We start from the raw sequence: 22,562 nt of genomic DNA on the forward strand, positions 1-22,562 counted from the left end.
TATTTGAGAGACTTCCATTTTTTCTAAGAAGGAAAATATCAGTGCTATGTAAACACAGGTGGGGAGATCAGAGGAGTCCTCCTGATGACTGAACAGAGAAGTGAATAGGGGTCCCCCAGGCCGGTTGCTGGGGGTGGTGGCATGTTCCAGAGAGGGTATGCCGGGTGTGTGAGGCTCTACGCTCCTTTCTCTGACTACGAAGGAAATAGAAAACATGGGTAAGTTGACCCCATTTCTCATGTCTTTCTCCAGCTGTATGTAACTACAGGTCTATATTTTAGTTCATGACAGTTCCTTCTATGCTAAGAAGAGGGAAACACATCAGATGGGTCATTATAAATGAACATGTCTAGGTTTCGTGGAGGTTGTCCTTCTATCTCACAGAGCAAATTCTGAAGGAAGTTACCATGAAATCAGCATTCTCCATAACAACCTGGGAACAGGAATCCTGGGTCATTAACAGCCAAGAGTAGGTGCCTTCCCCAGGGCAGCTAGACAGGCACATCTCCAGGGAGGACGTCAAAATTCAGACCTTCACCCAGTGTCATTGCCAGAGATCACAGCCTCTGCCTGATAAGTTTGCCACACAGGCCTTCAGGAAGAGGCAGCCATCGACATTGCAATCTGGGAACACTTTGCACTCAGGTGACTGTAAAGACATTCTTCACACCAGGTGCATAATTATAAGCCCCTCAACATCAGGGGTATTTTCTCACATCCCAGAGAGTCTTTGCTTTGCAAGAGAAAGAAATAAACAACCTGCCTTTTCCAATGGAATGAATAATGTCCTGAAATACAGAAGGACACAAATAAAATTACAAATGACATATGACAAAATGCTCCTTTCCTGAACTCTAGCATGATCATCATCTGAGTCCTCTACAGAGGATAATGGCAGATCTTCTCAATAGATGTTAATGGCTGATTTTGTCGGTGCTAGGCTTTGGAAGTCTAAGAAATTTTGTTTTGAAAAAGAATTCGAAGATTGCCAGAGGAGAACAAACATTAAAGATCGAAAGGAAAACAAATGAATACTATCTGGGAAAATGAAATCACAGGTATGTAATTAGCATTGACAGAGGCTGATTAAGTTCATTTCCACAAATGTCCCCAATCTTCCACAATAGACTTTTTCATCAGATTTTCTATCAAAACAACAATCTGTCTTCAAGGTCATACTCATACTTTCAGGTACCATTTTTTTTTTTAAATCCCTTGTCGATTAATACCGTTTTCCCCAAACAAAAACACATTTTGCTCAGTGGCTGCAACTCTTTTCAAAACGTGTCCTGTGTTTCTAACTTCCTCCTATTACACTGCATTTTGTCTTCCTCCTTGTTACACATCATATATTACTCTCTGCTTCTGCTGGTTGAATAACAGCCCACAGCTCTGACAAATAATTTGCTGTGCTGATTACGAAATGAAGGGCTGCAGACTGAGAGAGAAACTGTTAATTCCATGATGTCCCCCATGACACCCTATGTCTCTGTTTTTGTTCTGATAAGGTTAACTTGTTCATCATTATCAAATCTGGCGAAGACATACAATTTTTGTGCTGAGTATAAAATTCTTCCCAAGCTCATCACCCGGAGATGAGCACCATAAACACTTAGGTAGAATTTTGGTAAGAATTTCATACACACACACACACACACACACACACACACACATGCATACACACAGATATACCATGTTTGTTTTAATTATAGCATAACTCAGATCTGTGTTCTCTTTCTGCTTATGTGAAAAATTGTGAGGACATTTGAATTGTGTTTATCCACCAGAGTTGGGGCTGAAGACTGGTGAAATCATTCCCTAAATATAGTTGTTTTGGGAAAGGCAAAACAAGACAGCTGGACTAGACATCCCCAGTGTAGCTCCACCATACTACTGTTCTTAGAAGCCAGTACTGATGTTTTTGCGTGGTAAGAGAGGCCACAAGGGCCAGAAAAACTGAAGATTCTGATACTCCTGAAGGAAGGACCATGACTTGGACGATAGGCTGTTAGATCATAACAGTGTGTCTATGCAGCACTTTTTCCCAAAGTGAAAAATCCCACGTTTTCCCGAAGTGAAAAATCCCACGTTTATAGTTCCTAGCAACTTAAACATACAGATTTTTTTTTTTAATTTTAGGTGACTTATTACAAAAATCTAATTTAGTCAAACTGTTGGCAAATGTGTAGATGTAGCCAGTGTCTTTTTCTATCAACTACTGAAAACCTTAAAACCTTTTTAGGATTTTAGACATTAGAGCTTGAGATTTCCAGAAGATATGAAAGAGAGAGAGAGAGAGGAAGGAAGGAAAGGAGAAAGAGAGGAAGTGGGGAAGAAAGCAGCAAATTAAGAATATTGGTATGCTGGTCATTTTAATTCACAGGATCTGCATAGGGGTTGGGTTGAGTTAAAAGGGGAGAAGTGAATACAACTGTTGACCCTTGAAAAACACAAGAGTTAGGGGTCCTGACTCCTCCAACACATTAGAAAATTCATATACTAACTTCTACCACCCAAAAAAAGTTATCTCCTAATAGTCTACTATCAACCTAAAGCCTTACCAATAGCATCGTTGATGAATACAATTTTTGTATGTTCGATGTGTTATACACTGTGTTGGTCCACTAAAGTAAGCTAGAGGGAAAAAAATGTTATTAAGACAATCCTAAGAAAGAAAAAATACATTTATAATATTCTATTTATCGAAAACATTCCACAAGTGGACCTACACAGTTCAAATCCGTGTTGTTCGAAGGTCAACTCTATTCTGTTTTAAACTGACAGTGTTTGACCCTTAGAAAATGGCACTTCCTCTTTCTTTTTCTTTTCCTTTTTTTTTTTTTTAATATTTTATTTATTTATTTGAGACACAGAAAGAGGGCACCAGCAGGGAGGAGGGGCAAAGGGAGAGGGAGAAGCAGACTCCACGCTGAGCAGGGAGCGTGACACAAACCAGGACCTGAGGTCATGATCAGAACTGAAGGCCAACGTTCAACAGACTGAGCCACCTGGTATCCCACTTTCTCTTTATTTTACATTAGCTTCTCTGCAGGTAATATAGGATGTTAACAAGTTAATTTTATTTCAGGAAGTAGATATCTATTCTCAGAGTTCAAAGAGGGCCTGTTTGCTACCAAATTAGAGACCATGATAATCATGGTTAGTTCTTCAGGTTATCAGACAAATAATATGTATGATGCAAGGGGAAGAGTTGATACTCTAATATCTGGGTTCACATCAATAGATATTATCTTTCATCGAAGGTCTCCGAAGTAGGTCGTCTGGGCCACTTGGTTGTGCCCATAGCACTGACCACATCCTGAGCAGTGTAAGTAGGCCAGAGGATGTGGTAGGACACGGAGACGGTCCCAGTTACCCTTTGCGGGTGGGGGGCGGGGTGAGGTGCGTTCCAAGGTTCTTCTGATACCTACTCCCTCTTGACCTCTCTTCATCAAGGTAAAGACAAAGCCTGCATCGGTTTGTTATTCCCACAGTTGACCACAGGAGGCAACAGGGGGAAGTTTGGGTTGGAAACTGTTAAATTTGTGCAACAGGTTTAGAAATTTCACAATAAGGATTTTTCTATTTTCATGAACCTTTAAGTACTTCTTGTTTCCAGGAAGGCTAGAGCTGTTCTTTCTTGCTCCATTTTCACACTTCCAGTATGACCTAAAACCAGGAAGTGTAATTGAATCTGAAAGACAGAAAGACGCTAACGAATGGAATAAAACTTCTGGTCACGCACACAGTTTCTTCCAGGGGGTTAGGTGGATGTTTGAGAAGAGTTCTGACCTGATGGGACCCCATGATCTCAAAAGCTGCCTTGGGATACAAGTCTTAAAGAACTAGGACACCCGCAGAATCTAGAACACCAAGAGTGACCCAAATGTAAACCGTGGACTTTGAAGGATTATAATGTCGGTTCATCAGTTCTAACAAATGTACCGCTCTTGTAGGGGGCACGGTATTATAATGTGCATGCCTAACAGTGGGGCACGTATGAGAAATTGTGTAACCTTACCGCTCAGTTTTGCTGTGAATGTAAAACTAGTCTTAAAAAAAGAAAAAAAAAAAAAGTCTTAAAACACAATGATGTGTCTTTTCACCTGTGACAGAAATTTTGACTTGGGTGAAGATAGGCTTACATTCGATTTAGAGAAATTTCCTCCTGGAAGAAATAAAGCACTTCATAATAGAGATACTGCTAGAGATGTACCCAGACATTTTTACTTTTATCTTTCACAAACTGATAATACCAAGATGCCCGTTAGCTAAAGTACATGTGATCCAAGGACATTGGTTGTGGCCATTGGATCCTGGTGTAGAACGCACACACACTAATCTGTGACTATGACACTGATTCTGACAATGAGCAAGAGTGTGGTCCACATGCATAGTTTTCCTCCCCCGCTCCCATTTTATACCTGACGGACTGAGTAAAATATTCCTCAAAAACTCCACTCTTTTTTCCTAGATTGATGAGAGCTGACACCCAGAATAATCAAAACCTCCTTACCCAGGGACCCAGGAAGACCATAAAAGAAAGGCTCCAAAGTGCTTCACCTGAGCCATAGAGCTCCAAAATAATAACCTATTCTCTCACCAATATTTTCAGCCCTTCTTTTTCTTAGGATATAAATTCCTTCAGGTCTGCATGAAGTTGGGAGAGACAAGTTGCCACCAAAAATAAGAGTTTGTGTTTCTATAGCATCTGTTTATGCCAGTATATATAAATAAGAAGAGGTTCCATCCCAGTATAGGACAAAGAAAAAAAATACATATCTTTTTATGAGTTGGCTTTCTGAAAATGCAACTAAATGAAAGAATGTGGAGGTGGTAGAACCCAAAATAAATGCAATGCCAGAATAAAAAAGAACCACCTACAAAAATCTTTCTTTAAAAAGCATCCATTCCTAAAGAAGATGCTTCACATGGAGGCTCATACACAGATTTACTACCTACCCAAAGTAGCCTTCTGACAACGGCTTCCTGGAGGGATCATCCTTAAACCTTGAGGTTAGGAAAAAAATAAGCAAGTTAGGATTCTTAGATATTTGTTGCCATTCTAAATATTGAACAGGAGTTGGGTGTGGTAGGGATGTGCAATTCTATTCCCCAAAGTTGCCCCTTTGGGGAAAGATGGACAAATCAACATTCAGAGGTCGACAAGATTAATCCCGAAGCAGCTCAACCTTAGGAGTCTATCAGTCATTCTATGCACTTATTTATATTAGCATCTTGAGATGGGTATTGTTTCTGTATATACATATATATAATTTTCATATGATAGTGACGTATTTGTATAAGCATATAGTAGTATCTTTAAATGCATGGGAATGCAAACTGGATGGGATTTTTTTTTTTCATTTGCAGGTCCCTACCATGTTATGGGAGTGTAGCATTCCTGGCTCCCCCTGGCATTAAATATTAAAAATATGTTCCAGTGGCCGTGAAATACAAAAACACCTCTATAAATTCCCAAACACCAGAGAGTGGGGCTGCCCTGGGTGAGAACGAGTTCGTGAACACAGGCTGAGAGGTTAAGTCTCAGATCCTTCCCTTTTGAGGTCCGGGACCCCTGACTCCACCTTCACTGGTCACAGCAAAGACCACAGCTCTTTGCAAGGAGCTCTTCCCACCATCAAGGATGAGCTTAGCAAGAAACCACCTTCCAATTTCTCCCACTTAGAATGTTTGCCTTCACCAGGCCTGAAGCTGATCCGCCGTCTTTGAATCTCTGACATTGACAAAAGGAAGTATCGAAAGTACAAGGAAAAAAGAAAAAAATCAACTTTGGGTGTTGTTCCAACTGTAAAGGACAAATGTGTGCTATACCCTCAACCCAATAGGTAACCCTTTGTTTGCAGGTCCTATTTTAAGTTTAATGAATCATTTGAAACATTTTAGAAATGTTACAATTTGCTTTCTGTACTTTATAACTTTTAAATATTTTAATGAGATGTAAACAATGGTTCCAAAGTACTCTGGGAAAGAGAGGCACAGAAAATAGGATGAAATGAGAATCCTGTCTAAAATGAGGGAAATGTCTGTCAAATCTGTCAAATACATAAATAAAATAAAATATTTAAAAATAAAATAAAATGAAGGAAATTAGACCTGTACAATGTGCCAGGCACCATGCTGGATTTTTTGTTAAGATTTTATTTATTTATTTGACAGACAGAGATCACAAGTAGGCAGAGAGGCAGGCAGAGAGAGAGGAGGAAGCAGGTTCCCTGCTGAGCAGAAAGCTCGATGCGGGGCTCGATCCCAGGACCCTGAGATCATGACCTGAGCCGAAGGCAGAGGCTTTAACCCACTGAGCCACCCAGGCGCCCCCATGCTGGATATTTTGTATAATTTTTGTTGTTGTTGTTGTTTTTGGTTGGTTTTTGTTTTTTTGGTTTTTTTTAATATCCTCATACCAGCCCTGCATGGTTGAGACTACTGTCACGATTTTTTTTTAAGATTTTATTTATTTTTTTGAGAGAATGAGAAGGGAAGGAGAAGGGGGAGAGGCTTGGGGGGAGAGAGAAGCGGACTTCCTGCTGAGCAGGGAGCCTGACATGGGGCTCCATTCTGGGTCGTGACCTGAGCTGAGAAAGGCAGAGGCTTACCCAACTGAGCCCACCCAGGCGCTCCAATTGTCACCATCTTGATGTATGAGAAAACTGGGTCAAACAAAGTTTAAGAAAGCCTAAAAAGTATTAGTAAGACATATATCACTTTTAGAATGGTTGATTTTAAGCTTTTTTAAAGATTTGTTGACTTGAGAGAGTAGGGTGAGGAGCAGGGGAAGAGCATCTCCAAACAGACTCCCTGCCGCGTGAGGAGCCAGACACAGGGCCCCATCCCACGTCCCTGGGATCCTGACTTGAGCCAAAGCCCGTAGTCGGTTGCTCAACTGACTGAGCTACCCAGATGCCCCTTGAGTTTAGAATTCAATGTGTCTCTAACTTTGATAGCAACACAAATACTTCATTTGACACCTTTTAAAATGTAAATACATATTCTTCTATCTCACCCTCGTGGAATCCAAAGATAACCCCCTCACCGAAATTAAATTTATTTCAGTTATTTTTAATGACGGCTCCAAGAAGTGTGAAAGAGAAATTGTATCTGTCGATTATTCCGGGACTTTTCAGGAGACCCAGACTCCTGCTGTTGTGCCCTGTGAGTTAAAGATAGAACACCATGAGCTATTCTAGCCCAGAAGCAGATACACCCGGAGTATCACTCGGGCTCTCCATGTTCGGTAGAAAACCAAAAAAGAAACAAAAGTTGCATCTGTATGTGGTGAGGGTGTAAACATGGAAACAAGGAAGTGCAGGAGCCTGCCACTTGCTGTCCATTCATCTGTTTAGTTGTCCCATTTCCCTGTCTTCCTGATGCTCTGTGGCTGAAAGAGGGGACTCCATGGAACCAAGTGGTTGTATGGTGTTTCTCCTGCTCCGACGGAGCTCATGCTCCTATATTTTGGGTTTCCTTTTTTTTTTTTTTTTTAAGATTTATTTATTTGGCAGACAGAGATCACAAGTAGGCAAAGAGACAGGGAGAGAGAGAGAGGAGGAAGCAGGTTCCCCACTGAGCAGAGAGCCCGATGTAGGGCTCGACCCCAGGACCCTGAGATCATGACCTGAGCCAAAGGCAGAGGCTTTAACCCACTGAGCTACCCAGGCACCCTATATTTTGGTTTTCTAAGAAAGGGGTCATTGGACAAACCTTTGATTTTTGTTCCTTTTAGGGACAAAAATTAGCTGCATTGCTTAAAAGCCAACGGTGTAGTTCCTCCTATGGGTCTTATTCAAAATGATCCCACATTCACTAGGCTTGACAAATAGTCATCTCCGCAACTGTCAGAGCTACGGTCATTTCCTCATTCCCTTGAGCAAGCTATTTCTTCTTTCTCTTCTTATTCTTGTTAATTTTGTTGTTTGGGGTGGGGTGTCTTTAGTGGAAGGCTGCCTAGTGAAAGTGCTTTTCCTGGGTCATCTCTTTTAGAAGTACTGACTTAGGCAGATTAAATGGGTATGGGATTAGTTACCGCACTTAAAATTCACCGGAGGCGAGCATGGCTCAGCCTGCTCAACGCCGTGACATAAACGGGATAGCTTGAATGTCAACTCATTCAGGACGCTATGCCAAGCTCTATACAGCCATGAGAACTCCCAAGTCTCACGCGAAGGATGTGAGGGGTGAGGTTAGTATGTTTTCTACCACAAATTCCGTAAGTCTGGATTAAAGAACGAGAATGACAAAAAAGTCATTTAAACTAAAAATAAAAATATGTGCTAAAGCATGAATTGCCCGCTTCCTAAATATTGTTAGCATTTTGGGTGATCAATATGGCGATGATTTTAACTTTGTAAACCTTCACTTCATAAGAACAGATCCACAAGTAGATTGGCCCTACCTTTGAGCTCTACTTAGCCAGTGTTTTAGAGGTTTTTTTGCATAGGTCTCCTGAGAGTGTGCCATTTACTCACACCCTAGGGACTTTTGAAATTGACTTCTGACAGTTTTCCCTATAGTCAGTGTGATTTTGGGATTTAAAGAAATGAATGGCCGTGGTATAACTCATAAGTTGCCACCAATGAATCTGAGGGCCAGAAAAATGCACGTGTGGGAAGTAAAGTTAACACACGAGTGAGCTAATAATTCTTTTTCTTGGAAGCTTGCACCTCGCTGACAAAACAAGCAAACAAAACAAAACAAAAAAACAACAAAAACCAGGAAGATCAGTGATTCACAGCACGTTAAAAAAAGGATAAATCTGGATCAACAGCCGTCCTGCACAGTGTAAAGTTGCAATTAGTATTGATCAGACTCAGAGAGACCTGAGTTAAAATCCTGGCTCACCTTAGGACAATTTAATTTTGAGCAAGTTTCTCAAAATCTCTTCAATAATGCAAAAAATGACAGTGGTAATACCAGTCTATTAAGGATTAAATGAGATCATACTGTATGTCAAGTGCTTGTAATAGTGTGTAGCGCATAGCAAAATCATCTTTTTTTTTTTATTATTTTTTGACAGAGATAGAAATCACAAGTAGGCAGAGAGGCAGGCAGAGAGAGAGAGAGGGGGAAGCAAGCTCCCCACTGAGCAGAGATCTGGGTGGGGGGGCTCCATCCCAGGACCGTGGGATCACGACCTGAGCCGAAGGCAGCGGCTCTACCCACTGAGCCACCCAGGCGCCCAGCAAAGTCATCTTTATTACTGTTGTTGGTCTTATGGATTTTTTCTTCTTTTTTGGTCTTATGTTTTAAAAAGTTATTTTATTAAATACAACACAAGCAAAGACAAATCTCATTCCAATTACAAACCAATTCAGTAAAAATTATTTTGGTTTGTTTTGTTCGGATCTACATCTACCTGAGCAGTCACCTAACATTTTTGGCCGTGTATACAAAATTATTTTGGGGGAAACAGTGTGAGAAATAAAGGTGAAGCAGTCCACAAAAGCAGTAATTTCTGATTCCTTTTTCATGATCTTGTCTCATATTTCAAAATCACCTAAATGTGAGCAACAATGATAGTTTGGCACAGCACATACGTGACTTCAGAGCAGAATTTCCAGAACACAGCTTCATCTCCGACGTCATTATTTGTTTACTATTTGTGAAGTTGTTTTTATAAAAACGCCAAAATGATTCACTTCTCAGGGATTTTACTCTTTGACAAAGAGAAAAAAGTCAGAACTCCCCCAACCTCAGAAGCATATTATTGACCATGCTTTTCCAGGATCATTGTGGCCCTTTTCAAAGCAGTGTTTTTTTATAAAAAGTTTTCACAAGTTTCAAAGGTTGTCCAGAATGATCCAGAACAATTTAAGCTTTCCTGTAATTCTTTAAAAGGAAGACCTAAAGTTAACAACAAGTTTGCCAAATACCAGGTCAGTGGCCTTGAGGGCTGATTTTCCTTGCCATTAAAAATATTTATCTTTGGCTACTTACACTAAATCATTGTCTGATGACTATAGGAGATGGAGGCTGTTAGCTAAGGCAGATCTTTACCCTGGGACACTGTGAAGGGTGACACACCAGACAGCGGAGTGTCATTCAGTTTAATTAACAGAGGCCTGGATCTTACTCATAGGGCTTACACTCGTGACCCAAAGGACTTTTTCCTCCCAATAGTTTCTGGATTAATGTAGGTAGTTTAGGAATTGATTTAAAGTTCTAACAGTAAATTGTATACTAATGATGGCTCCTAAGTGACACAGAACCAAGGGGTTGGTAGAAACCCCAAGAAGTTCACTAAATCTATAGAATTAATAAATCCCCGTCCCAGTGTGTGGGTAGAAAATGTGAGTAGAGCTTTTTCAGCCATAAGTAGAGTTTTTTTTCATCCAAGGTTGTCCTAGGGAAGAATGGGACAGAACTGTTGAAGGATCAGGGGAAGATGATAACACAGGTGTGTGTCTGTATGGGGAGGCATCAAGAGCTAAAAGTGGGAGAACCCAGGCAGCTCTCTCCAGGAGCAGCCGGACTAGAAGCAGTTTTTAGGTAGTGATTGGCATCTGTACCCAACCCAGTCCTAGTGATCATTTCTGACAGAATCCAAGTAGGAGAGCTCTTGGGGATAGGAAACACTTGCTGGGAATAGAGATAGTATTAATGCTATACTCTGCATTTCATTTCTATAAAATTATATCATTGTTGTGGAAGGTGTAGAGTCTGAAGATAGTTCCCCAAAACTGTTCCAGATTGGTAAAACAAGAAGGAAGAAAGAATATGACTTAGGTCTTATGGGGAATAAAGGAGAATTTGTAAAGGTATTTTCTCCTTCCCAGGCCCCTAAGGAACTAATTTTTTCCCAAATACTGTTCGGCAAGTCCCTTCCAGAGCCCCCAGGGATCAGTTTGTCTGCCTGGAAGTTCCGACGATTAAATAAAATATGGATTGATCCATCTAAATCCTTTAGACAAGAAACGTCAATCCATTCTATAGCTTTTCAAGAAATTGTATTTTGTAAGTTTTTTTTTCTTATTTTTTTTTAATTATCCCACTCTTCATTTTTTATCGTTCTTTATCTTCTTCAAACTCGGGATTTTCATACAAACTTCAGCTTAAAGTAGCCAGAGAAATAGGACTAGTTATACAGAATTGTGAGATTGGTTAAACTCTTCTTTTTCTCTCTTTGAAGTCACCTGCTATGATACTTTTGACTTCGAAAGCATTTGTAGAGGATTGCTACAGATCTTTGGGAATGTAAATATTATAGTTTCTATGGGAAAAAAAAAAAAAAAACATAGAAGTGCCAAGGAAGGGAATCATGGCTTGCCAGCTGGGCAAAAATATCCAGGAGCTAGGTTCCCCAATGATGAGGAGATGAAGCCTGGGAAGACGTAAGTTTCTTAGGATCCTGGTCAGTGAGAGATTGATGCGTCTGCTGGCAAAAGTGTCCAAGCCAAGTATGGCAGATCAATGGGGCTGACCAATTTGTCTGCCTAGAAGATGTTTTTTTGGTGGCATGTAGAAGGTGGTAAACTGGAAGGAAGAAACTTCCCTTTGCCCCCTCCTATGTAGGAAGTCAATGTTTCAGCAGGTTTCATGGTGTATCATCCTAGTCTATGTTTATCATCTCGGTCAGTTTGACTAATGGACGTGGAGATGAGTAGTTCCAGGAGCTTAGGTACTGAATCCAGCCCAGTTGATAAAATGCATAAAATATATATATCTACTCCTGCCACTGGGACAGCCCCCTGACACACCAGTTAATAGAAAGCTCATGGGATATGGATAGAAAGATATGTCGTAATTGACTAGAGATCATTGCCTTACATCATGTTTACTCTTTATATCATACGCTCAAATTGCATGGCAAAAATACGGGTGGAATACACAGCATAGGTAGATACTAGCATCACGTGATTCTACAGAGCTGGGAGCATGAGGAAATCCTGAAGTGGAAACAAATGTGCCTTGCATAAGTCAGAACGAATTAAACTGGCCATGCTTCCATCTAATGAATACATCAAAATGCCTGTTTCTGGCTGCTGTGTACATCAGCTGTGGGCAGTGATTAATTCCTGGCCTCCTCTACTTTCACTCATGCCATCAGAGGAGGAGGGAGAGCATCTTTGCCCACTGCAAAGTAAGACATACATAATAAGGCTAACAAAGCACCGTGGGTCAAGTTGCAGCAGGAATGATGGCAAGTACATAGGAATGAGTCAATGCAGGATTAGAACAAAGAATGTAATTCATGGAAACCTCTCAAATGTACATGTTGGGATGTGCTGAATGTCGACTTGAGTGGATTTGCAGCAGCATGTGAAGATGATTTACATAAATGTGAACTCATGCCCAGAAAACAAATGTGACTTGCAAATTTACAGCCCTGAAATCATGGACAATGCACACAGAAGCAGACACAACCTCTAGTAAACAAAAACCATTACTTTCCTTGACTACTGGGAAACATTCAGTGCACTCCCATCATACCCTGCTGGGCTGAGACCTGAGGAGAGGTCCTCTCTAAGGGGGATTGCTGGAAAGCCAAGCCCATGCCCCTTGCCACCGAAGACTGAGAAGATTTCATTGTGGTGAACAGGGTGGTACCTTGGTTCTACTCAGCTGAAGGGTTTAGGAATGTAGACAGGAGTGTTCCTCTGATTCTGTCTGTGTTCTAGCAGTCTGTGTGATGTGTCCGTCTGTCAATGTCCTGCCTACACTACAGACTCAGTGGGTCTTCCCCCTCATCCAACCAGCCCTCTCTCCTGACTTCCCTTTCCTAATTCAGCCACGCTGTGACCAACCTTTGATTCTTCCTTCCCCTCTCCTGTGATTTAAACAGTTCCCCAATCATGTACATTCTTCTTCTGTGGAGTCTCTGGAATGGGCCACTTCTTTTCTGTTCTCAAGTTCAAGCACTTATTACCTGTCATCAAAATATTGCTGTTGGCTTTTAACCAGCTCCTGTCTTCACCCCTTACTCCTCCAGTCAACTCTATGTATTTGACATTTCATCTTCCTAAAAGACACTACAGCTACACCATTCTCTTACTCCGAAAAATTCCGTGGTCATTTACAACTTTGTTTCAAATAAAATTACTTAAAACTCTTCAGCTACTTTCCAATCGTATTCCCCATTAATGTCTTAGAGAAGCTACACCCTAGACCCGGGCTTCTCAACTTTGACCCTATGGACATACTGGACTGGACAATTCTTTGTTGTGGGGGTCTGTCCTGTTCATTGTAGAATGTTGAGCAGCAAGTCCGTCCTCCACCCACTAAGATGCCAGTAGCAACCTCCCCAACTTGTGACAACTAAAAATGTCTCTAGACATTGTCCAACATTCCTGGGGAGAAAAATTCTGGCCCTAGACGAAATGGGTCTCTTGTGGTTAGCAAGATATGCCTTAGGTTTCCCATAGTCTCTGTGTGTGTTTGCAGTGGGCCCTCTGCTTGGGATGTCCTCACTACTATCTCTACTCAAAACATAACCATCATTTTGGTTTATCCAAAAAAACTCCTTATTCTCAAAGTCTTCTCTGTGTTTTAACCAGGCTCCCTGAATTGAGGTATTTTCCTTCACCTTCAGATGACAAAGAGCACTTTACAGATTTCTTAAGCCATTTATCTTATTTTGACTGTTTTCCTTTAATTTGGTTCCTAACAACATGTACACAGAAGCATATTTTTGGCCTGCTAGTTAAACATATAAATATTAATGGCATGACTTATGTAAGCTACTCTATTCTGTTGGAACTTTACTTCCCTAGTTGTTACTGGGGTCATTTGTTTTGTTTTGGGTTTTTCGTTTCTTGCTTTTGCTTCTAACAAATCTGTTGCATCATGGCATCTTTGTTTATGGAATTTCTACCAGTGTGTAAATACTAAAAACAATAATTTTGATGTAACTATCTCAACATCACTGATAAATGCATGAATATGGTGTCCTCTCTTACTAAATGAAATAGAAAATAAATTATAGTGTCTTTATGGGGGGATGGGAAGCAAAACTAGAGTTAGCTGGACCTTAGGGACTATCTGGTTCTTCCTCTGCCCCTTTCTCCTTGAGGAAACAGGATTCTTGAAAGGGTGAATGTTCCAAGGTGGTAGAGCTAGTCTGTTACAGGCAAGATAAGTACCCAGAGCTCCTGCTAAGAATTTATTGAGCTAGAGCAGTTGTGCCCCCTGGGGAGCCCTTGGGCCAATATATTGGGCACCACTTAAGAACTTGTTAGAAATGCAAATGTTGGGGCCTCACCCCAAGCCTACTGACTTAGAAACTCTGGGGTGGAGCTCAGCTATGTTAAGTCCAGTGCAGGAGTCCTCAAACTTCCATGCCTCAGGATGACTCAGAAGATCTGTTTAAATACCAGTGGTCCTTTACCACACACAATGTTGGGTGAAAGGTAAACTATTGTGGGCTCTCAAGAGCAAACTGTGAAAGGCAGCTGTGCTCAATATCAAATTCACAACTTGACCTATTTCCTGGAATTTACAACTTAATCCAGATTCCTCTGTTGACATAGTAAAAATTGTATTCTGCTTGAATCACTGTAATGTCTGGTTCGTCTTCGTGAAAAGAGCATAATGAACTTGCATCAAATTTAAAATAAAGTCCAAGAAAATGCATTCGGCTCTAATTTGTACCGTGTACAATAGGGTGCAGAAATGCCAAGCAGAGGCCTATGAGGAAAGGGAAGAGAGGTAAAAGCATGTTAAGTTTTTGTCTTATTGGAAAAATTGTTTTACATGCGAACCAGTCCTAAGCATTCTTGGAATGGCTTGTTTAAATACAACTATCAAATATACAAGGACAACCACTAAAATAAAAGAACCAGATCAACAAAAGCAAAAGTGAAGACAAAGACATCTATATAGTAAAGGGCAGGAAAGAAAGAGAGAAGTGGCAAGGAAAATAGAAAACATGAGTATTCATAATAATGATAAATATTCTCAAATTTGGTATAAAAATCAAACATATAAAAAATGACATAGAAAGATGTAATTATATCTAATTATAGAGTACAGGGAGGAAAAAACATATACTGGGTAAATACACACAAGGAAGAAAGAAAGAAAGAAAGAAAGAAAGAAAGAAAGAAAGAAAGAAGAAAGGAAGCCGCACACACACACACACACACACACACACCCCTAAAACAGCATTGCCATATTACTGTCTGACAAAAAAAATAATTCATAGCAAAAGAGAGGATTATTTTATTTGATAAAGTGACAATCCTCCAATAAGATTGAACACTTATTAATGTGAATATACCTAACAATATTTCACTGAGACATACAGGAAACAAGTGCCATTTGAAATACTAGTAGTGGGGTGCCTGGGTGGCTCAGTTGGTTAAGTGACCAGCTCTTGGTTTCAGCTCAGGTCATGATCTCATGGGTCCTGAGAGCAAGCCCCGAGTTGGGTTCAACACTCAGCAGATGAGTCTACTTGAAGATTCTTTCCCTCTCTTCCTCTCCCCTGTACGTGAGTGCACGCACTCTCTCTCAAATAAATAAATCTTAAAAAAAAAAAAAAACTAGAAATGGAATTATTTCATCATTATAGAGACTTAAACACACTTATCTCAGTAATCAAGAGATTACGCAGATGAACATATTTAAAAGTATGGAATATTTGAATTATAGGATACTTGAATTATAGAATGATACAATTAACAGGCAGATAAATGCATAGAATGTGTACCTCACAAAGTATAGATATAGTTTAATTTCAAATAGCCATGGCACATTTACAAAAATTGATCGTCGTATTTGAAAGAAAATAATATATTACATGTTTTCTGATCACGGTTCAGTAAAATTAGAAATTAAAAACAAAAGGATAATATAATTTATTATATAATATAATTTATTCCACAAGAATAAAACAATACAAAAAAAATAGTCAACTGGATATTTTCAAAGATTGTTTTTGATAATCTTTGAGTCATTGCAAACTATTCAGAAATTTTTAAATACATTATAATGCTACATATCCAAAAGCCTATGGATTTTGGCAAAAGTGGCATCCAGGTGATATTTTATAAATTAATGCATGTATTATAAAACGAAGAAAAAAAAGAATGGGAAAAATGAGCCATGTGTTCAACTCAACAATCTTGCATAAGACCTCTAACAATGGTACCTTTTCACTGGAAAGTTATGGAAATTGTAAATAAATTATAAAGCAAAAAGTGAGACTCGGGTTAAATGATCTGGATTATGGGATGTTTGCACCATCTCTGGGCTGGACTTCTTTGGTCTTACCAATATCACAAGAGAGACTCCTTAGAAGTAGGATTCTGGGAGTAAATGGAGACAGTGAAGTACGTTCTGTCTTATTCACACACACGTAGGTGGGTGCACGTGGGTGCTGGTGCGTGTGTGTGCACGTGGTAGGGTGTGGATGATGGGCAAAATGAGCTCCTTCCAAACTAAACTCCTTGTCAGGAATACTGCTTTCCTTTTAAAATAATTTGTCAAAGGAAAAACAATGGTTCCTTCTAGCAGATTTTCCAGAAAGATTTCAGTGACATGAAAATGTAGTGATTTGGCTTGCCAAATGATTTGATGAAAGCAGTGAGAGGGGGAAAAAAAAAAATCTGTAAGGAAGTGATAGAGAAGGAATCCTTTGGAATCTGATGAGGGGAAATTGCTTCAGACACGGAGATGGCAGAGAGGAGTGCCTTTTTCCTACAACCAACCCTGATAGAAACATCACCAATCCCTGGTGACAGAGCAAGGTCACTCTAGATCAGCTCCAGCTTCTTGTACTTGGAAAGCAGCTGTGTTTTTGGCCAGCTGAAGCCATTTTCTTCAGCAGAACCCATCTGGGGTACCTAACGCATTCCTTGTTTGGGCATTAACCCTACTAGAAGATATGCCAGGAGACTACACTCTTCCCTCAGAAAGAACGAGAAGAAGAAATAGCTAGCATGTCTTAACAAGTTGTGAAATCCTATTCTTCTTGCCCCCTGAATAGAATCCAATGCCCCAAGATAAAGGAAATCCACTCTGTAATCTGATAGGTTTGTTACTGAGCATTTTGCCAAGAACAACGCCTTTCCTTCACGTAGTGCCAGGGTCCAGGTGCATAAACTCCAACCTTATAAACTCCGGTACAAAAAAAAAAACCACATAGGCATTTAGTCCATATAATATAACGTGACAGGTAATGCCATAGATTTTCTCAGCAAGGGTGGGGAAGAGTAGGCTTACATCTCTTGCAAAGACACTATAGTGGAGGTCTTTTTGACTTGAGTGTTAAAGTCAGAGCACAAATATAGAAATCTAAAATTAGTTTACTGTGATTGTTGGTCTCATTCCCCTCACCCCGCGGCAAGCTCTTTGAAAAGAGTACTTTTGAATCTCCAACATACATCATAGTTCTAGGTGCTAGATGGTGAATGTTTCCAAAATGAGAAAGGGCAATTTTCTCTTTCTTTCTCTTTTTTATTTTTCTTTCCTTTTTTCTTTCTCTCTCTTTTTTTTTTTTTTTTTTTTTTGAGGAGGGGGGAATGGAGAGGGGTGATGGACAAATGTTTTGTATTTGGGGAAAAGATGATCTATATTAGGAAATTTAAAAAATGGTTACTACAAATATAAAACTAACACATACAGTACTTTCAATCATAAAACACTCCTACAAACACTATCTCCTTTTAAAATCTCACAAGATTCTGTTTTTGTTCTTACTTCCTAACGAGCAAACCAAGGCTCGAAAGTCAAAAGTAACTGGATTCTAAAATCTAGGATTCCCAGACCTTTGTACCCAGAGGCAGGTCATACCCACTCAGAGGTTCCTCAAACACAGCTTTAAATACCTGCTTGGCTCTGAGTTCAGATGGACCCTTTCTGGTTTTTAGTTGCCGTTGCTGGTGTTGGTTTGATTTGGGTTTTGTTTTCCCCACATCAACCCACAACTAGAATTCAATTCCTCTTTGAGTCTTTCCAAAATGATTTAAAAATCCATTATTAAGCAATGTGGGCTCTGCAGAAAATTTCATATGGGAGGTTGAGTAAGGGTTTTCAACACAGGAAAAAAAGAAAAACAAAACAAAACAAAACAAAAAAAACATCTTGCAGGTCCTATCTCAATAAGGACTTTTATCTTTTCCGCCTGCCCCCTTCACGAGGAGTGCCCTGGTTTTTTTTTTTTTTTTTTTTTTTTTTAAACCCCCTAAAACCCAGGAAAATGCTGATCAAAACAGCCATGGGATTAGTAAGACCCTCCTGGCTAGCAACGGGCAACTTTGCAACTGCTCAGATTTCTTTTTATCTTGTATAATAACTAAGATGGACAGAGTAATAACCTCCTCTGAGTAGTTGTTACGTACCTCTAGGTACAAAGGTCTGAGAATTCCAGGTTCGTTAAAGTAAACATTTCCAACCTTAGATTGGCAAGCCAGTTCTTCAGCTCCATGTGTTTTGCAAGCATGTCGCTTGTTCCAGAATTAGCAACCCAGCCAACTTGGTTTTACTGATGGCACCAGTTGAACCAGCCAGTTTTTCCCTGCAGGCTGCCATCTCCAAAACAGGGAGATTCTTTCATATTTTATCCACAGGAAGGAATCATTTGCCTTGCAGAGAACCTCAGTGTCGGACCCACACACTCTGCAACATGGTGAACGGGTGTACCCAGTCCTCCTAACCAAGAGAACGTATTCATAGGCACATGCACAGACCACAAGGAACGTCGTATTCTTGCTTATCCGACACACCTTGTACCTTGTGCATTTTCCTTTGTGAGTATATTCCATATCGCACACCAGCTCATGCAAATCACTACCAGGAAATGGCAACACTTTTCAAATCAAGCCAGCGGGTAGGCTCCGGATGGTCTTGTTTCCAGAACAGAAGAGGAGGGAGAAGAGGTAAGCTTCTCTTCTGATCCATTAGCCCATCAGAAAGGTGAAAAACAGGGACCGTCACTGTTGTACCCACCCTTTCTCCTAGGGAAATATTACAATAGGACTGCTGTTGAGCTCTGTGTGTCTCCCTCCTTCTCCTCTTCATTGTGAAAGGAGCTTGTACTGCAAGTAGCAACAGGATTGGGGGGGAAAAAAAAAGGAAGTAGACGAAGAAGAAGAAGAAGAATTCTGTTAGCTGGCTTTTCCGCTGAATGCTTTTCTGGCACATTCCCAACCAGTTTTTTTTGTTTTTATTTTTGTTTTTGGTTTTTTGGTGTTGTTGTTAACCTACACAATGATCCTAAACCTATGGAATGTTTTATACCAGGGAGTGCCTGAAGGCAGAGAGATTTCAGTAGGCCCTGATGAGTCCAGGGGGGCTAATACCAAATGAGCAGACACTAGAAATGGACCCTCTTTCAAAAAACTTCACATTCAGATGTCAAGTATGAGCTGGGAAAAGGTAGAAACGCAGCAGGCAGCCTCATCCCCTTATCTTGGCAAACCTGGGCTCACTTCCATTAAACCTTAAATGAAGACTCCCGTTCTGAAGAGTTCAAATGTCTCGAAATAGAAGGGAGGAGCGAGCAGCAGGCTGAGGCTCAAGTACATACTGTATTTATCATCGAAAACAGCTTTTTAAATAATGACATCCTTGTGCACTTTTTATTTTTGGTTCTTGAATCAAGTCACTCAGATGAAATTAAAGAGGATGCGGGAGAAGGTGCCGCGAGGCTTCTTGTGGTTTCTATGGCAACGCTGGGGCATCTTATTCAGCTGCCTCATTGACAGAATGTGCCCGAAACATGCAGGCTGCAACTTTTGGCTGCTTCTGGAAAAGGCAGGGAGGAGTGCTGTTGATCTTATGGCCACCCAAAGAGCTTCCGACAGAAGCGAAGAACATCTCTGAATGGCTGATTCGACTTTCCCTCATTTTTGCATGAATGGCTGCCATCGGAGAGCACATTTGCCAAGAGTATTTTGTTCCGGGATGCGCACTCACTTGGCATTTCCCTATTGGTAAATAATCTGTTGGTACGGGTCTGTGTCTAAACCCCTAATGCAGCTATTTATAGATTTTAAAAGAAACTCTGATACCCTAGTTAGGGGAACATTCTGCAGGATCAAAGAAAAAATCGCTTCACTGGGGCCTTAGGTATGGAAATGTATTAGCAAAATTTGAAAAACAAAAACCAAATAAAGCTCTTACCCTGTGAGATTTGGTTCATTTCTCTGTTAACCAGGAGTGAACCCAGACACTTGCCCAAGGGATGTTTTTCTGCCCACGTGTCAGGATAGGGGAAGTGTGATTCCGAAGACCTAATCTTAGCAGAGACTGGGGTCAGAGGGGTCATTCAGCCTGAAGCAGAAGAACAGCATCCTTGGGAGCAAAATTTTTGCAAAACCAATAAGCAAGTCCCAGTAAGGTGTTGCAAAAATATTTGACTCCATGGAAACATCCCTGAAAAAAATACTTAATGAAGTGAGGATCCCTGCAGATGGAGGGTAAGAATTCTATCTTTGTGTAGTGCCTAATGCAAGTACTCAACTGGGAACTATTGTTATTATACATAAATTTCTTATATCTGAAACTCAACTGCTTTTCTCGGCTGCCAGACAGAAACGAATATCCATCAGCACGGCTCATTTTCTAAACTATGATCTACATAAGACCAAGTCCATGTAGAAAACTCTGAATAACCCACAGTGTATCGTAATTCTTCAATAACTATCTGGTCAAGTTGAATAGGATTTTTCTAGAACCTAAACCCCTTCCCGGCCCCAACCTCTTAGCATATAAACTGAAACCTGAAATTTAAAAAACAAACAAAAAACCCCCCAAAACCCAACAATAACAATAAGCTCTGAAAATGAGTGCAGTCACCCTACAGTCCCTCCATTAAAGCCATACTTTGATGTCTCATCTGTGCCTTTCCTGATTTGCCCGGCTGGCATTCTGATGTTCGTCATATAGTCCTTAGAATGGATTATCTTATTTCCTGGGCACAGCAGATGGGAAGCAAAGACCTAAATGACCTGCTAGGGGACTCTGGCGATGGACGAAACAGTAGTTGATGATTTCACGGACAAAATTTACAGACACATTGCAATAAGCAGAGCAGCACCCATTCGCTCGTGTGCCACAAGAAAACATGAAATAACACTGAAAATTATGTAATATTTTAGAAAACCATTCCTCCAAAACAACAGATGCCCTTGAGGCAACAACTTCCAGTTATTTGGAGAAAGACACTTAGAGGTAATTATTCATCATTATTATTCTTATGAGTTAATAACACTCCTGTGTTGGATTTTGAACTCCTCCCCGTTCATGTTCTTCTTAACCGCATCTCTCCTTTCCTTCCCCAACACTCCACTCCTCTAGCTTCCAAACCAGGGGACTGACTCATCCCGGTTTGTCCAGCACGTTCCCAGTGTTAGCACGGTGAGCCCTAGGTCTGGGGAAACCCCTCTCTCCCGGGCAAACCAGGACAGGTGGTCACCCTATTCTGGAAGCAGTGATAGGATTGTGCTGGTGCCTTGTGGGTATCACCTTGTAATCAAGCAATTTTTGAAGTCATGATAACAGTCCTCATGTGATGGCTTAAATCATCAGCTCACGAGAACCCTTAACCCGAACTGTTTGGGAAAAAAATAATAAAAAATAAAAAAGGCTCTAGGTTCTTGAAATATGATCACGGACTCGGTTCTTTACTTAAAGTCGGTAGAGCTAGCCTTCCTTTATTTACGCACCAATTTATTTAAATTGGGGAAGGAAATCTGATTGACTTAATCCGTTCTGCCAGCTCTAAGATGGAAATTTCTAGAGGGAAATTTGTTTTCTTCTTTGCAAGTGTGATCTGGGCTGCTACTGCTTCAGAAGGCCAGCATTTGGAGGTTTTTGTTTGTCGCTGAAAAGAAACCTAAGCTTCTCAGAAGGACCCAGATCCCACCTCTGTCTTTTCTTTTTGCACATATATTTAATAAAAATTTTTACAAAGGAGAGGTGAGGCCCATATCGCATTCAGCTCTCTGCCCGGAGGTACCATTATCTTGCTCCATGGGATCAGTCACCAAGAAGCTCAGGTTACACCTTTGGCTCCCTACAGTGGGAAGAGAGCAGAAGTGTGTGATGTGCTGGGTGACTGCAACTGGCTTAGTAACAGGGCTTTGTGGTTTCGCCTGGAGTCAGGACTAAGCAATTCCTAGTTAACTGAAATTAATCTGAAGTTTGAAATTTACCCAAATTCCACCCCCAGTGCCCTTAGTGTACCCTCTGTGAGTTGTTCCCTCTCTCCAAGAACTGGATGAGAAATGGTGGAGAAGATTTTGAAGGAGGTTGGAATCCTGGGCTCATGCGTCCCATGTGCAGAAACAGAATGCAATTTCATCATTTAGGAACATAAAAGCTAAGGAGCAGAAAGGCCCCAGGGTAAATGGTGAAACTTTTACCAAGAATGCCTCCAAACAAAAAGCAGAGAGTACTGACAAAAAACCCAGCCAGGTGCTCAATGGCCGCAGTTAGAATTCTCGGTTCTCATACCTACTTGCTGTGTGTGCTTGCACAAAGCACTCCACCTCTCTGGTCCTGGTTCCTCATTTCTTAAGTGGGGATAATACCACTGACTACTCCACAGAGTTGCTGTTAAGATGAAATTACTCCTTACAAAGAATTCAAGAACCATGCTTGAA

Source organism: Mustela lutreola, chromosome 15, assembly GCF_030435805.1.
Source record: "Mustela lutreola isolate mMusLut2 chromosome 15, mMusLut2.pri, whole genome shotgun sequence".
Taxonomy (NCBI): Eukaryota; Metazoa; Chordata; class Mammalia; order Carnivora; family Mustelidae; genus Mustela; species Mustela lutreola.